Genomic DNA, 14699 nt, shown 5'->3' with positions numbered 1-14699 from the left:
TACACCTCCCACCTCACTCATACCTCAGTTTTACAAACTTTGCCTCCTTAGTAGGTGGCGAAGCATGATGTGCTTGATTTCTTCGGTGAAAGGCGATTTTAAGCATATTGAAGCCCAGTTCCTCTCTAAGTGCAGTGTTTGTCTGAGGGATGTGAAGGGAGTATTGCCTGATGATACCATATTTTCGCTTATGGGCTCTCTGTAAATTCGGTCATGGGGATTCATCTGCTGCCTCCCTTTACAGATCAACATTATACTCTTCTACCATTACCTCTGCTGATATGTTTCATTACTGGTTTTGCTGTCTGCTATATGTGGATGGGTGTCTTCTGGTAAGTATATGTCATTTTTCTAAGACACTCTCAGCAGGGCTGGCTCAAGACATTGTGCTGCCTGGGTCTGAGAATGAAATGATGCCCCCCCCATAGTACAATTACTGACTAACATATCACCCCCGTACTAAGCATACTTGCATGCCACCCATGCTTATGCACAATTGTGCCATAAGTAGGAAGGAGATTAAAGTTATGAAAAACAGATTTCCATTATCACATCTCTTTTTCTCTTGTAAGGTGTATCCAGTCCATGGATCATCCATTACTTGTTGGATATTCTCATCCCCAACAGGAAGTTGCAAGAGGACACCCATAGCAGAGCTGTTATATAGCTCTTCCCCTAACTGCCATACCCAGTCATTCTCTTGCAACTCTCAACAAGCATGGAGGTAGTAAGAGAGAGTGGTGAAAAATAGTTAGTTTTTTTTTTTTTCTTCAATCAAAAGTTTGTTATTTTTAAATGGTACCGGAGTGTACTATTTTATCCCAGGCAGTAAATAGAAGAAGAATCTGCCTTTTCTATGATCTTAGCAGGTTGTAACTAAGATCCATTGCTGTTCTCACATATGTCTGAGGAGAGAGGTAACTTCAGCGGGAGAATAGCGTGCAGGTTACTCTGCTATGAGGTATGTGCAGTTACAATTTTTTCTAGAAATGGAAATGCTAGAAAATGCTGCTGATACCGGATTAATGTAAGTTAAGCCTGAATACAGTGATTTAATAGTGACTGGTATCATGCTTACTCTCAGGGGTAATACCCTTATAATATTGCAATATAAAACGTTTGCTGGCATGTTTAATCGTTTTTATATATGCTTTGGTGATAAAAATTTATTGGGGCATAGTTTTTTCCACATGGCTGGCTTAAATTTTGCCTAGAAACAGTTTCCTGAGGGCCTATTTTAGCGCTTTTTTGCGCAGTTAAAATTACAAACTGTGACATCCAGCTTCTCTCAGGAGTCCCCTGTATGCTATAGGACATCTCTAAAGGGCTCAAAGGCTTTCCAAAGTCATTTATTGGGGAAGGTAGGGCCACAGCAGGCTGTGGCAGTTTGTTGTGACTGTTAAAAAATGTCTATATCGTTTTTTTGATCCGTTTTTTTAACTAAGGGGTTAATCATCCATTTGCAAGTGGGTGCAATGCTCTGTTAGCTTATTACATACACTGTAAAAATTTAGTTTGATTTATTGCCTTTTTTCACTGTTTTTCAAATTTTGACAAAATTTGTTTCTCTTAAAGGCACAGTACCGTTTTTTATATTTGCTTGTTAACTTGATTTAAAGTGTTTTCCAAGCTTGCTAGTCTCATTGCTAGTCTGTACAAACATGTCTGACATAGAGGAAACTCCTTGTTCATTATGTTTAAAAGCCATGGTGGAACCCCCTCTTAGAATGTGTACCAAATGTACTGATTTCACTTTAAGCAATAAAGATCATATTCTGTCTTTAAAAAAGTTTATCACCAGAGGAATCTGATGAGGGGGAAGTTATGCCGACTAACTCTCCCCATATGTCAGATCCTTTGACTCCCGCTCAAGGGACTCACGCTCAAATGGCACCAAGTACATCTAGGGCGCCCATAGCGATTACTTTACAAGACATGGCGGCAGTCATGGATACTACACTGTCAGCGGTATTAGCCAGACTACCTGAATTTAGAGGTAAGCGAGATAGCTCTGGGGTTAGACAAAATGCAGAGCATACTGACGCTTTAAGAACCATGTCTGATACTGCCTCACAATATGCAGAAGCTGAGGAAGGAGAGCTTCAGTCTGTGGGTGATGTTTCTGACTCAGGAAAGCAACCTGATTCTGATATTTCTACATTTAAATTTAAGCTTGAACACCTCCGCGTGTTGCTCAGGGAGGTTTTAGCTGCTCTGAATGACTGTGATACAATTGCAGTGCCAGAGAAATTGTGTAGACTGGATAAATACTATGCAGTGCCGGTGTGTACTGATGTTTTTCCAATACCTAAAAGGTTTGCAGAAATTATTAATAAGGAATGGGATAGACCAGGTATGCCGTTCTCTCCCCCCTCCTATTTTTAGAAAAATGTTTCCAATAGACGCCACCACATGGGACTTATGGCAGACAGTCCCTAAGGTGGCGGGAGCAGTTTCTACTCTAGCAAAGCGTACTACTATCCCTGTCGAGGACAGTTGTGCTTTTTTAGATCCCATGGATAAAAAATTAGGAGGTTACCTTAAGAAAATGTTTATTCAACAAGGTTTTATCCTACAGCCCCTTGCATGCATTGCTCCTGTCACTGCTGCTGCAGCGTTCTGGTTTGAGTCTCTGGAAGAGGCTTTACAGGTAGCGACTCCATTGGATGACATACTTGGCAAACTTAGAGCACTTAAGCTAGCCAATTCTTTTATTCTGATGCCATTGTTCATTTGACTAAACTAACGGCTAAGAATTCTGGTTTTGCTATACAGGCGCGCAGGGCGCTATGGCTTAAATCATGGTCAGCTGACGTGACTTCAAAATCTAAGCTGCTTAACATTCCCTTCAAGGGGCAGACCCTATTCGGGCCTGGTTTGAAGGAGATTATTGCTGATATCACTGGAGGAAAGGTCATGCCCTTCCTCAGGACAGGTCCAAATCAAGGGCCAAACAGTCTAATTTTCGTGCCTTTTCGAAACTTCAAGGCAGGTGCGGCATCAACTTCCTCTAATGCAAAACAAGAGGGAACTTTTGCTCAGTCCAAGACGGTCTGGAGACCAAACCAGACCTGGAACAAAGGTAAACAGGCCAAAAAGCCTGCTGCTGCCTCTAAGACAGCATGAAGGAAAAGGCTTTTATCCGATAACGGATCTAGTAGGGGGCAGACTTTCGCTCTTCGCCCAGGCGTGGGCAAGAGATGTCCAGGATCCCTGCGCATTGGAAATTATTTCCCAGGGATATCTTCTGGACTTCAAAGCTTCCCCCCCAAAAGGGAGATTTCACCTTTCACAATTATCTGCAAACCAGATAAAGAGAGAGGCATTCTTACACTGTGTACGAGACCTCCTAGTTATGGGAGTGATCCATCCTGTTCCAAAGGAGGAACAGGAACAGGGTTTTTACTCAAATCTGTTTGTGGTTCCCAAAAAAGAGAAAACCTTCAGACCAATTTTGGATCTAAAGATCTTAAACAAATTCCTCAGAGTTCCATCATTCAAGATGGAAACTATTCGTACCATCCTACCTATGATCCAGGAGGGTCAATATATGACTACAGTGGATTTAAAGGATGCTTATCTTCACATTCTGATACACAATGATCATCATCGGTTTCTCAGGTTTGCCTTTCTAGACAGGCATTACCAGTTCGTAGCTCTTCCCTTTGGATTAGCTACAGCCCCAAGAATCTTTACAAAGGTTCTAGGGTCGCTTCTGGCGGTCCTAAGGCCGCGGGGCATAGCAGTGGCCCCTTATTTAGACGACATCCTGATACAGGCGTCAAACTTCCAAATTGCCAAGTCTCATACGGACGTAGTACTGGCATTTCTGAGGTCGCATGGGTGGAAAGTGAACGAGGAAAAGAGTTCTCCCACTCACAAGAGTTTCCTTCCTAGGGACTCTGATAGATTCTGTAGAAATGAAAATTTACCTGACGGAGTCCAGGTTATCAAAGCTTCTAAATTCCTGCTGTGTTCTTCATTCCATTCAGCGCCCTTCGGTGGCTCAGTGCATGGAAGTAATTGGCTTAATGGTAGCGGCAATGGACATAGTGCCGTTTGCACGCTTACATCTCAGACCGCTGCAACTATGCATGCTCAATCAGTGGAACAGGGATTACACAGATTTGTCCCCTCTACTAAATCTGGATCAAGAGATCAGGGATTCTCTGGTGGCTATCTCGGGTCCATCTGTCCAAAGGTATGACCTTTCGCAGGCCAGATTGGACAATTGTAACAACAGATGCCAGCCTTTTAGGTTGGGGTGCAGTCTGGAACTCCCTGAAGGCTCAGGGATCGTGGACTCAGGAGGAGACACTCCTTCCAATAAATATGCTGGAACTGAGAGCGATATTCAATGCTCTTCAGGCTTGGCCTCAGTTAGCAAGTCTGAGGTACATCAGATTTCAGTCGGACAACATCACGACTGTGGCTTACATCAACCATCAAGGAGGAACAAGAAGTTCCCTAGCGATGTTAGAAGTTTCAAAAATAATTCGCTGGGCAGAGATTTACTCTTGCCACCTATCAGCTATCCATATCCCAGGTGTAGAGAACTGGGAGGCGGATTTTCTAAGTCATCAGACTTTTCATTCGGGGGAGTGGGAACTCCATCCGGAGGTGTTTGCACAATTGATTCATCGTTGGGGCAAACCAGAACTGGATCTCATGGCGTCTCGCCAGAATGCCAAGCTTCCTTGCTACGGATCCAGGTCCAGGGATCCCAAGGCGACGCTGATAGATGCTCTAGCAGCGCCCTGGTCTTTCAACCTGGCTTATGTGTTTCCACTGTTTCCTCTGCTCCCTCGACTGATTGCCAAGATCAAGCAGGAGAGAGCATTGGTGATTTTGATAGCACCTGCGTGGCCACGCAGGACCTGGTATGCAGATCTAGTGGACATGTCATCCTTTCCACCATGGACTCTGCCTCTGAGACATGACCTTCTAATTCAGGGTCCTTTCAACCATCCAAATCTAATTTCTCTGAGACTGACTGCCTGGAGATTGAACGCTTGATTTTATCAAAGCGTGGCTTCTCCGAGTCAGTCATTGATACCTTAATACAGGCATGATAGCCTGTCACCAGGAAAATTTACCATAAGATATGGCGTGAATATCTTTGTTGGTGTGAATCCAAGGGTTACTCATGGAGTAAGGTCAGGATTCCCAGGATATTATCCTTTCTCCAAGAAGGTTTGGAAAAAGGATTGTCAGCTAGTTCCTTAAAGGGACAGATTTCTGCTCTGTCTATTCTTTTGCACAAGCATCTGGCAGATGTTCCAGACGTTCAGGCATTTTGTCAGGCTTTAGTTAGAATCAAGCCTGTGTTTAAACCTGTTGCTCCGCCATGGAGCTTAAATTTGGTTCTTAAGGTTCTTCAAGGAGTTCCGTTTGAACCCCTTCATTCCATAGGTATCAAACTTTTATCTTGGAAAGTTCTTTTTTTGGTAGCTATTTCCTCGGCTCGTAGAGTCTCCAAGTTATCTGCCTTACATTGTGATTCTCCTTATCTGATTTCACCTACATTGGTGTATCCGGTCCACGGCTTCATCCTTACTTGTGGGATATTCTCTTCCCCTACAGGAAGTGGCAAAGAGAGCACATAGCAGAGCTGTCCATATAGCTCCCTTCAGGCTCCGCCCCCCCAGTCATTCTCTTTGCCGCTCTGAACAAGTAGCATCTCCACAGGGGTGGTAAAGAGTATGTGGTGTTAGTTGTAGTTTTTTATTTCTTCTATCAAGAGTTTGTTATTTTAAAATAGTGCCGGTTTGTACTATTTACTCTACAGCAGAAAGTGATGAAGATTTCTGCTAAGAGGAATATGATTTTAGCACCAGTAACTAAAATCCATTGCTGTTCCCACGCAGGACTGTTAACCAGAGAACATCAGTTGGGGGGAACAGTTAACAGGCTTAACTGCTTCAGGTATGATCAGTCATTTTTCTAACAAGACCATGTAATGCTAGAAGACTGTCAGAAATTCCCTCTGGGATTGGTGAGCCATTTTTTTCTAATAGACTCTGTATAAAATGATGGCTTATATTTAGGGCTCTATGCTGGTTGACACTATTGTGGGCTTTAAAATCGATTGCTTTTTAGCATGTTTTTCACTATAAATAAGGTGTTTTTTCAGACTTTAAAACACTTTTGGGGTTTAATTTCGGCCTTGCACTTATTTGGACACCTAAATCTAGTCAGAAAGGCCCCTCCACTCTAGAATGAAGAGGGAGGAGGCCTAATTTTTAGGCCTAAATTGTGCAGTTGTTTTTGCCTAGGCAATCCATGCAGCTTCATGTGGGGAGTCAAGAGGCATCATAAAAGACTCCAGGGAGGCTTATTTCCTGCTAAAATAATCCCTAATGAAGGAAAAAGGCTACAGTGAAATCTGTGGCTAGTACTGTAGTGTGTTAACTGGTTAATAACTGTTATTAACTCCGGTTTGGGCATTAAGGGGTTAATTGATATGAAAATTTGTGTGCAATCTTTTCAAAGCATTAAGACTCTGTGGTGAAAATTTCATTAAAATCGGATGTTTATTTCATGGTTTTTTTTGATGTTTCAGTAAAAAAAGTGTGCATTAAGGGGTTAATTGATCTGAAAATTTGTGTGCAATCTTTTCAAAGCATTAAGACTCTGTGGTGAAAATTTCATTAAAATCGGATGTTTGTTTCATGTTTTTTTCATATTTCAGTAAAAAAGTTTTTTTTGTTTTTTTATTATTTAAAGAGACAGTAATGTTTTTGTCAAAAATAATTTTTATTGCATTATAGTTCTGTTTAAGTCTGTTAAACATGTCTGAGTCTTCAGATAGCCTATGTTCTGTATGTCCAAAGGCCAAGGTGGTTCCCCCATTAAATTTATGTGTGAAGTGTGCCATAGCGTCCAAACAGCTTAAGGACAGTACAATCACACTTAAAAATATAGCCCAAGATGATTCTTTAGCTGAAGGTAGTGAAAATAGCTTGCTTTCCTCTCCTTCTGTGTCAACACCAGCTATGCCCGCGCAGGTGATGCCCAGTACATCTAGCGCACCATTTGCGATTACTATGCAACAGTTAGCAGCAGTAATGGATAATTCTATCGCAGCATTTTTATCCAAACTGCCAGCTTTCCTAGGAAGCGTGATTGCTCAGTTTTAAATATAGAAAATGAGCAAGTAGACACAGAGGATAATTTATCTGTAGTGCCCTCACATCAATCTGACTTGGCGGTGAGGGAGCGCTTGTCTGAGGGAGAAATTTCTGACACAGGAAAAGTTTCACAGCAGGCAGAGCCTGATACCATAGCATTTAAATTTAAGCTAGAACACCTCCGCACTCTACTTAAGGAGGTCCTGGCTACTCTTGATGATTGTGACCCTTTGGTGGTCCCAGAAAAATTGTGTAAAATGGATAAATTCTTAGAGGTCCCAGTACACACTGATGCATCTCCGATACCTAAGAGGGTGGCGGATATAGTGAATAAGGAGTGGGAGAAACCAGGTGTACCTTTTGTTCCCCCTCCTATATTTAAGAAAATGTTCCCCATTGTTGACCCCGGAAGGGACGCGTGGCAGACGGTCCCTAAGGTAGAGGGGGCAGTTTCAAAGCTAGCTAAGCGCACAACTATACCAATAGAAGACAGTGGCGCTTTCAAAGATCCTATGGATAAAAAATTAGAAGGTTTATTTAAGAAAATTTTTGTTCAACAAGGTTTTCTTCTTCAACCAATTTCTTGCATTATTCCTGTAACCACTGCAGCTGCTTTTTGGTTTGAGGAATTAGAAAACTCGCTCCAGAAGGAGACTTCTTAGGATGAAGTCATGGATAGAATTCACGTCCTGAAGTTGGCTAATTCTTTCATTACAGATGCCGCTTTTCAGTTAGCTAAATTAGCGGCGAAAAATTCTGGTTTCGCAATAGTGGCGCGTAGAGCGCTTTGACTAAAATCATGGTCGGCGGATGTGTCGTCCAAAACAAAATTGTTTAATATTCCTTTCAAGGTAAGACCCTATTCGGGCCAGAGTTGAAAGAAATTATTTCAGATATCACTGGGGGAAAGGGCCATGCCCTTCCACAGGATAGACCTTTCAAAGTTAAAAATAAGTCTAATTTTCGTTCCTTTCGCAATTTCAGGAACGGACCGGCTTCTACCTCTACAGCCACTAGGCAAGAGGGTAACGCACCCCAGCCCAAACCAGCATGGAAACCATTGCAAGGCTGGAACAAGGGTAAACAGGCCAAAAGACCAGCTGCTGCTACCAAGACAGCATGAAGGGGTAGCCCCCGATCCGGGACCGGATCTAGTAGGGGGCAGATTTTCTCTCTTTGCTCAGGCCTGGGCAAGAGATGTTCCGGACCCCTGGGCACTAGAAATTGTCTCTCAGGGGTTTCTTCTAGAATTCAAGGACCTTCCTCCAAGGGGAAGGTTCCACTTGTCTCGCTTATCTTTAGACCAGATAGAGAGACAGGCATTCTTACATTGCGTAGAGTACCTTTTAAAAATGGGAGTGATAAACCCAGTTCCAACAGCAGAACAAGGACTGGGATTTTACTCAAACCTGTTTGTAGTTCCCAAAAAGGAAGGAACTTTCAGGCCAATTCTGGATTTAAAGATCCTAGACCAATTACTCAGAGTTCCATCATTCCAAATGGAAACCATTCGGATTACCAGTTCGTGGCTCTTCCCTTCGGATTGGCCACTGCTCCGAGAATTTTCACAAAGGTGCTAGGGTCCCTTCTAGCGGTGCTAAGGCCAAGGGGCATTGCAGTAGCACCTTAACTAGATGACATTTAATACAGGCGTCGTCTTTTCACAAAGCAAGGGCTCATACGGACATTGTTCTAGCCTTTCTAAGGTCTCACGGGTGGAAGGTGAACATAGAAAAAAGTTCTCTGTCCCCGTTCACAAGGGTTCCCTTCCTGGGAACAATAATAGACTCGGTAGAAATGGAAATCTTTCTGACAGAGGTCAGGAAACTAAAACTTTTGAACACTTGTCGAGTTCTTCAATCCATTCCTTAACCCTCCATAGCTCAGTGCATGGAGGTAACAGGACTAATGGTTGCGGCAATGGACGTGGTTCCTTTTGCTCGAATTCATTTAAGACCATTGCAACTGTGCATGCTCAAACAATGAAATGGGGATTATGCAGATTTTTCTCCCCAGATTCAGATGGACCAGCAAACCAGAGACTCACTCCTCTGGTGGTTGTCTCAGGATCACCTGTCTCAGGGAATGAGTTTCCGAAGACCGAAGTGGATCATTGTCACGACCGACGCCAGCCTCTTAGGCTGGGGCGCGGTCTGGAAGTCCCTGAAGGTTCAGGGTCTATGGTCTCGGGAAGAATTTCTTCTCCCGATAAACATTTTGGAATTGAGAGCGATATTCAATGCGCTCCAGGCATGGCCTCAACTAGCGGAGGCCAAATTCATCAGTTTTCAGTCAGACAACTTGACGACTGTTGCGTACATCAATCATCAGGGGGGAACAAAGAGTTCCCTGGCGATGAGGGAGGTATCCAAGATCATCAAATGGGCAGAGGATCATTCCTGCCATCTATCAGCAATTCACATCCCAGGAGTGGACAACTGGGAAGCGGATTATCTGAGTCTTCAGACTTTCCATCCGGGGGAGTGGGAACTCCACCCGGAGGTTTTTTTGCTCAGCTGACCCAGCTATGGGGCATTACAGATCTGGATCTGATGGCGTCATGTCAGAACTTCAAAGTTACATGTTACGGGTCCAGGTCCAGGGATCCCAAGGCGACATTGGTAGATACCTTAGTAGCGCCTTGGTCGTTCAATCTAGCTTATGTCTTTCCACCGTTTCCCCTTCTCTCCCGGCTAGTAGCCAGGATCAAGCAGGAGAAGGCTTTGGTAATTCTAATAGCTCCTGCGTGGCCACGCAGGACTTGATATGCAGACCTGGTGAATATGTCATCGGTTCCACCATGGAAGCTGCCTTTGAGGCTGGACCTTCTAATTCAAGGTCGATTCGAACATCCAAACCTAGTTTCTCTGCAACTGACTGCTTGGAGATTGAACGCTTGATTCTAGCTAAGCGTGGGTTTTCAGAATCAGTTATAGATACTCTGATCCAGGCTAGAAAGCCTGTCACCAGGAAAATTTACCATAAGATATGGCGGAAACATCTTTGCTGGTGCGAATCCAAGGGTTACTCATGGACTAAGATTAGGATTCCAAGGATACTATCTTTTCTCCAAGAAGGATTGGAGAAAGGTCTGTCAGCTAGTTCTTTTAAGGGACAGATATCTGCTCTGTCTGTTTGGTTACACACGCGTCTGGCAGCCATGCCAGGTATTCAGGGTTTGTACAGGCTTTAGTCAGAATCAAGCCTGTCTACAGACCTGTGGCTCCTCCATGGAGTCTAAATTTAGTTCTTTCAGTTCTTCAAGGGGTTCCGTTTGAACCTCTACATTCCATAGATATTAAGTTTCTATCTTGGAAAGTTTTGTTTTTTTGTAGCTATTTCTTCTGCTAGAAGAGTTTCTGAATTGTCTGCTTTGCAGTGTAATTCACCCCATCTGGTGTTTCATACAGATAAGGTCGTTTTACGTACCAAACCTGGTTTTCTTCCAAAAGTGGTTTCCAATAAGAATATCAACCAGGAAATAGTTGTTCCTTCTCTGTGTCCTAATCCAGTTTCTAACAAGGAACGTCTGTTACACCATCTTGATGGGGTTCGTGCTTTAAAGTTTTATCTAAAAGCAACTAAAGACTTCAAACAAACATCGTCCTTGTTTGTCGTCTATTCTGGCAAGAGGAGAAGTCAAAAGGCGACCTCTCTGTCTTTCTGGCTGAAAAGCATCATCCGGTTGGCTTATGAGACTGCTGGAAGGCAGCCTCCTGAACAAATTACAGCTCACTCTACTAGAGCTGTGGCTTCCACATGGGCTTCCAAGAATGAGGCTTCTGTTGAACAGATTTGTAAGGCAGCGACTTGGTCTTCACTACATACGTTTGCCAAATTTTACAAATTCATTACTTTTGCTTCTTCGGAGGCTATTTTTGGGAGAAAGGTTTTGCAAGCAGTGGTGCCTTCCGTTTAGGTTACCTGACTTGTTCCCTCCCTTCATCCGTGTCCTAAAGCTTTGGTATTGGTTCCCACAAGTAAGGATGAAGCCGTGGACCGGATACACCAATGTAGGAGAAAACAGAATTTATGTTTACCTGATAAATTTCTTTCTCCTACGGTGTATCCGGTCCACGGCTTCATCCGCCCTGGCATTTTGGTCAGGTTTAAATTTATTTTTTGTAAACTACAGTCACCACTGCACCTTATGGTTCTCCTTTTTCTCCTAACCGTCGGTCGAATGACTGGGGGGGCGGAGCCTGAGGGGAGCTATATGGACAGCTCTGCTGTGTGCTCTCTTTGCCACTTCCTGTAGGGGAAGAGAATATCCCACAAGTAAGGATGAAGCCGTGGACCGGATACACCGTAGGAGAAAGAAATTTATCAGGTAAACATAAATTCTGTTTTTCCATACGGATAAGGTAGTTCTGCGTACCAAACCTGGGTTTTTACCTAAGGTGGTATCTAACAAGAATATCAATCAAGAGATTGTTGTTCCATCCTTGTGTCCTAATCCTTCTTCAAAGAAGGAAAGTCTATTACACAATCTGGACGTGGTTCGAGCTTTAAAGTTTTACTTACAAGCTACTAAAGATTTTCGTCAAACATCTGCTTTGTTTGTTGTCTACTCTGGACAGAGGAGAGGTCAAAAGGCTTCGGCAACCTCTCTTTCTTTTTGGCTAAGAAGCATAATCCGCTTAGCATATGAGACTGCTGGACAGCAGCCTCCTGAAAGGATTACAGCTCATTCTACTAGAGCTGTGGCTTCCACTTGGGCCTTTAAAAATGAGGCTTCTGTTGAACAGATTTGCAAGGCGGGGACTTGGTCTTCGCTTCATACTTTTTCAAAATTCTACAAATTTGATACTTTTGCTTCTTCGGAGGCTATTTTTGGGAGAAAGGTTTTACAGGCAGTGGTACCTTCCGTTTGAGTACCTGCCTTGTCCCTCCCTTCATCCGTGTACTTTAGCTTTGGTATTGGTATCCCACAACTAATGGATGATCCGTGGACTGTATACACCTTACAAGGGAAAACACAATTTATGCTTACCTGATAAATTTATTTCTCTTGTGGTGTATCCAGTCCACTGTCCCGCCCTGTGATTTTAAGGCAGGTAATTTTTAAATTGAAACTACAGTCACCACTGCACCCTATGGTTTTTCCTTTCTCGGCTTGTTTTCTGTTGAATGACTGGATATGGCAGTTAGGGGAGGAGCTATATAACAGCTCTGCTGTGGGTGTCCTCTTGCAACTTCCTGTTGGGAATGAGAATATCCCACAAGTAATGGATGATCCGTGGACTGGATACACCACAAGAGAAATAAATTTATCAGGTAAGCATAAATTGTGTTTTTTTTATTGAGAAGTTGCACAGGACAAATTTAATATTGACATAGACAAAAATGCATTTGGCAAAAACACAAGCAATGCTTCATGAAATTATACATATATCTTAGACAACTATCCTCATTTTTGTCCCAATTAACAACATTTTGGGCCACTCATGGGTCCTTAATTAGTATACATACAGATGAAATGGGGATAATATAGTGTTAAACTAAGCTGTATAAACCAAGTATTATGATATATACTGGATAAGGCCAAAACTGAACTTTTTGATACTAAGTTAAAACGGCTTTGGAAGGCACTTTATATTATAAAGTTCTTAATGAATATTGCATATATTAGCCATGAGTCAGGACTATTAATATTTTCCTTTGCAGTCACACAGTTTCAGAATGGAAATTATGTTTATGGGAGAATTTAGGTATTTTTTTCTTACCTGGGGTTCCGGTTAGCTGTTAACATGGAGTCTGTTTTTTAAATTTTCACAGGCAAATTAGGCTCGCGATGAAGCAAATTGCTTCATTTTATTGCGTCATTTTTGCTGTGAATATTTTTATTGCATCATTTCATTGCATCATTTTTGGCGCAAGGTTGCGTATAATATGACGCAAGTTGAGTCATTTTTGGCACGAGGTCGTGCCTGTTATGATGTGAGTTGCATCTTTTCAGTGCAGCACCAAAATTTGTTATATTAAGCCTCTCCCTCTAATGCTTGCTGCTCTCATTATATCATAGAGAGCTATGATTCTTGCTTTTGATTTTACTTCTTGTATAAGAATTTTATCATAAGCATTTCTTCCCATTCCTGAAACTGCTATATTGAGGAAATTGGATATTTTGTTTAAATGTTATTTTTTCTTTTTTGTTACATTTTGCAAGATGTCTCAAACTGATCCTGCCTCTGATGTTACTGTAGGAACTGCCTGGACACAATTCTACCAAAGCTAAGTGTGTTTGTTGTAAACAAGCTGATCTTATTTCTTCAGCTCAATTATGTGGAATTTGTTATGACAAATTATTTCATGCTGATAATGTTTCTATGAGTACAAATACATCTACTGTTATTCCTTCTCAGTCTAATGTACCTGATATCCTGCAGATATGATTTTTTTGATTGCTGCAGCAATAGAGAAGGCTATGACTGCTATTCTGAATTTAAATAAACGTAAAAGGTCTTTCCAAACTTGTCATAGATCTAATGAATTTTGAACTGTCTGACAGCATACTGAAATATCCTCTGCTGATGAGGGTTCCTCTGACTCAGAGGATCCTGCATCAGATACATATTTGTTCTCCAATAAATTAAGTATTGTTTACTTTGGGTATTGAGGAGTCTAGCCCTCCTGATAGCAAAGCTAATAATCATTTAAATTCTGTATTTAAGACTTCTGAGGTTACTCCTGAGGTTTTTTCTATTACAGATGCTATCTCCATTATGATTGCTAAAGAATGGTCTAAACCTGGTACCTCTTTTAACCCTTCTTCTAGGTTTAAGAAGTTGTATCCTTTACCTGTGGCTAGTCTAGTGTTTGCGTGAAGGTCCCTAAGTTTGATGGGACTATTTCCACTCTTGCCAAACATACTACTATTCCTATGGAAGATGGTACTTCTTTTAAGGATCCTTTAGATAGGAAGCTTGAATCTTACCTTAGAAGAGCATATTTACATACTGGCTATATTCTTAGACCAGCTATTTCTATGGCTGATGTTGCTTCTGCTTCAACTTTTTGGTTGCTCTGTTTAGGGCAGCAGTTATTAGATCCTAAACTATCTAGCATTGTTCTTCTACTTCAACATGCAAATAATTTCTTTGTGATGCTATATTTGATGTAATTAAGATTAATGTCAAATTTATTTCTTTAACTATTCTAACTAGAGGAGATTTATGGCTTAAATCTTGGAATAATGTCATGGTGTCTAAATCTAGATTATTATCTCTATCTTTTCAGTGTAAAAATTTGTTTGGTTCTCAATTGGATTCTATTATCTCCACTATCACTGGGGGTAAGGGAGTTTTTCTGCCCAAAGACAAGAAACCTAAAAGTAAATTTAAAGCTCCCAATCATTTTTGTTCCTTTCATCAGAATACAGAACAGAAAACCTCTCCTTCCCCTAAGGCCTCTGGCTCTAATTGGAGACTATCTCAGAATTGGAATAAATCCAAATCTTATAAGAAACCAAATCCAGCCCCTAAGACTGCATGAAGGTGCAACCCTCAAACCAGTTCATCTGGTGAGGGGCAGACTAAAGTTATTTCAAGACATTTGGATAGATTCTGT

The sequence above is a fragment of the Bombina bombina genome, chromosome 5 (genome assembly GCF_027579735.1).
Source record: "Bombina bombina isolate aBomBom1 chromosome 5, aBomBom1.pri, whole genome shotgun sequence".
Classification (NCBI taxonomy): Eukaryota; Metazoa; Chordata; class Amphibia; order Anura; family Bombinatoridae; genus Bombina; species Bombina bombina.
This window is presented reverse-complemented; position numbering follows the sequence as displayed.